A 3,608-nucleotide genomic window follows, 5' to 3' on the forward strand; every position below is an offset into this window, starting at 1 on the left:
ATTTCCATCACCTTTCAATAACAACCAATACATATAATCCTCTATCACACATATACATATGGAAAAGAGTAGAGGCAAACAATATTCATACCTTAGAATTCACCTCTTGATTATGCAATACTGTTTGAACAAATAATAGGAGCTGTTTGAAGCTCTCGAGATGACAAACGCAGTTATCAGATTACTTTGGAATTTCTACGGTTGAATCAAAAGTAATTTAAAGGTCAAATTTCGCTAGGGTTTGTTCTTTCTCAATGATTGATGATGAAATTGAGTTTTTGAACTCATATACACGTATATATACACATATTCCCATCCATAAAATAATAGGAAATGACCAAAATGCCTTTAATGTTTAAATAATGTCAAATCTGTCCTTTGGTGGACTGTTTTGAAAGCTAAAGTAGATCGACCATAACTCTTTACTCCGATATCGGATTTGGGTGAAATTGGTATTGTTGGAAGGATAATTCAAAGTGATTTCATTTCATATAAAGTAGGCCACCCAGTTCGTCCTGTACAAGGAGTTATGGTCATTTGAAGTTGACCCTAAAAATCTGTTTTGATAGGCCGAAGCAAAACGAATATAACTCCTTACTCAGACGTTGGATTTGGATGAAACCAATCGCATTGGAAAGAAGACTCAAAGATCTTTTTTTCATAGGTCTCAGCTCTCCCATTTCATTATATTAAGGTAGTTATGATCATTCGAAGTTCACCCAAAAATTCGGCTGGCACAGTAGTTTGTGTGCATGAAATTTTCCTGCACATTTACTATTCCCAAATATATCGTCCACCGTTTTATAGTTTCGAACACGCTCAATTATATACGAAACTTATCCATTTTTGGAAATCTTTATATCGTTGGAAAGCTTATTCAATTACCTTCGTATGGAACCATTGACGGGCAAATTCCGGTATAAATAAAAAAAAAATTAATTCCATATATATAAGACCAATACACGTACTTGAATATGCCAATACACGTACTTGAATACGGGGTGTTACAACAAGTTTGTTAAGTACATCACGAAACAACAAAGGGACAAACAAAAACTTCAACCAAGGAACATCGCGTTTTTGAAATATAAAGCAATTCAGAATAATACATACATTCAATATCTCGTACTTGCTAGATTTTTGTCTAATTGAATAGTTCTCCTCATAGTTTCGGTAGTGAGCTACATTGTATGAGGTGTTCCATCATAAAGTATTTGATAAACTGATTTTTATTGATGTTCTTCTATTTCAATTGCCGGGGGTCTATAGGAAACAACCTCTCTACTTCTTCGGGGGTAGCGGTATGGACTGTGTACATTTTACCCTCCCCAGATACACTGGGTTTCTTGTTGTTGTTGTTCTATTTCAATTGGTTTACTTCTAAACATCTTGGATTATCACTCTCATACCAGAAAATTCTTCCTTTGCTGTTACCATTTTAACTATCTTATCGTACGACTTGAAGTGTGTGTTGCCATGCAAACCTTTTTCTTCCAAGAGTGTTTAGCATGCTGGACTATATAAGGAGTGGTTGTCCTGACCAATGCATTGAGCATCCTATGAATTCTATCAATGGAAACCTTTAGATATCTTCATTCTTAAGTTTTGGAGAAGATTGTTTCAATAGAATAATATATATGCCCCAATGTCTTAACTCAAGGTTTGAGTTCGAAGGAACAAGCATCCACAAGACGAGCTTCCAAAAAAAAATGACATGAGCTGACAAGTAGGATTGAACTGAAGTAGAAATTTAGAACTTTCTCGTTGGAGTCACACATGAAGTAGTTTTCTTTCCTCTTAGCAATAGAAAAGAAGAACCAGTAAGTACTTTGCACCTATGATTTTCCCTGTATCAATAACACTACTTTCTTGAAGTGGATAATCTGGATGCGAAGAGGTATACATCTCTCTACCAAATATTCATTTTGATGAATAGGCAGTATGGAATATGGACACGCTTAAATGTCGAGTGAAATAAGTTATGTCATCAAATAGTTGCTCCAATCTTTCCTTTCGAACCAAGCACATTTCGATACAAAATCTTCGACTCATATTATAATTTATTATATGAAAAGTTTTACTTGATGGTTAGATATGCTTGGAGAATATTCTTCTAATCTGGTGATAGACGGTTATTTTTTCGTTGCAGGTGAATTTGATAGCTAAACTAAGCCATCCATATCTTTCAGAGTACAAAGATGCTTGGGTGGACAAGGTATTCTATCATCCAGTTTTGTGGTTGCTTGGATCAGAAAGTGCAAAATGTAGCCTTTAATAGTTCCGATTATTGCTGCATTAGATGCACTAGAGAAAAAGCTCGACTTTCTTTTTCTTTCAGGGGAGCTGTATATGCATCGTTGCCGATTATTGCAAAGATGAAAATATGTGAGTGATTATCCCTGATTTTGCTAACATTTTAAATGTGTACCTATAAGGAAAGATAAGAATAAAGAACAAAAGGAGCCACTAAACGAGGGAAGGGAAAACAATTGTTAAGTAAAATTCTTCATCATTGTCACCGGCTATATTTTATCGTAAAATATGGCTAACCTGTGTTTGTAGACCGCAACCTTTTTCCAAGATCGTGGCTGTTTTAAGCCTGTGTGGTAAGCACATCCAGGTATCTGGAGAATGAAAGACCTCATATTTCATAAATACTCCCTCGTACCAAGAACGATAGAAGGGGTAATGAGGTTGAAAATAAAGAAATGAATAGGATGATCATAGAACTTCTTTTGGGGTGTAATCTGAGGACGGTGACGATTTTTTTTCCCCGTGTTCAGGGCGGAGGTCATGAGGAAGTCTAGAGGAGCACTTTTCCCGGAAGATGTAGTTAAATGCAATTTCAATAATTATGAAGCTTCTCTGTGCCTTCCCGGTAGCTTAAAAAATTTTGTGTTTGTATGTTGTTTTTTCCTGCTATTATAGAAAATCTGCAAATGGCTGACTCATCTATTGTTAGCTTTGGAGCATCTGCATTCCAACCACGTTCATCATAGAGACCTCAAGGTAAAAACTTGCTGTAATCGGCAAAATAGAAAAGCCTTCGTAGCATGAAATGTTTTTAACGTGAACTATTTTGAATTCAGTTATGTAACATATTCATCACAAAGGACAACGACATCGGGTTAGGTAAGAATGCCCGAACAATTGCTTGATTGGGTAGTCTTTGCTTCTTTACTATCCTTCAAATTCACTTGATTGTCCTAGGTGATTTTGGATTAGGAAAATTGCTAGATGCAGAAGGCCTTGCTTCCTCGGTATGAATTTCTATTGCAGCAAAATGAACCTCTTACATACATGCAAGTTTCGACCATCTATTGTCACCTAACAATCGATTCAGCATATCTATTTAGCAAGAGAGAAATCCCTTCTCCCTCCAAGACCGAGAAAACCTAAAATTTGCTTTTATTTTCGGTCATAGGTACCAAAATGTTGTGGTGGTCATCTTCCTTTTTATCAAAAAAAATATTGTGGTATTCATCATATTACAAAGCTCCTGTCGCCATAGAACCTAGCTTAATGCATTTGAGAAAAAGACGTCGAGTTGTACAGCTAATCCTTAATTTTGGAACAAATTTCATGTAATAGGTATCTGGCACACCAAA

At 35.8% G+C, this 3,608-nt stretch overlaps 1 long non-coding RNA gene across 2 annotated transcripts; it reads left to right on the forward strand.

Annotated features, from left to right (window-relative positions):
• Positions 1-2,316: 2,316 nt before the first annotated feature.
• Positions 2,317-3,205, forward strand: LOC124893437. Of its 2 annotated transcripts, XR_007050699.1 has the most exons (4): positions 2,317-2,385; positions 2,784-2,829; positions 2,929-3,009; positions 3,090-3,205. It is a non-coding gene; the product is annotated as an uncharacterized LOC124893437 (long non-coding RNA). The 2 variants fall into 2 exon arrangements; XR_007050698.1 differs by lacking the exon at positions 2,317-2,385 and having other exon boundaries at positions 2,655-2,829.
• Positions 3,206-3,608: the final 403 nt, after the last annotated feature.

This window comes from Capsicum annuum, unplaced genomic scaffold, assembly GCF_002878395.1.
Source record: "Capsicum annuum cultivar UCD-10X-F1 unplaced genomic scaffold, UCD10Xv1.1 ctg59595, whole genome shotgun sequence".
NCBI classification, from domain to species: Eukaryota; Viridiplantae; Streptophyta; class Magnoliopsida; order Solanales; family Solanaceae; genus Capsicum; species Capsicum annuum.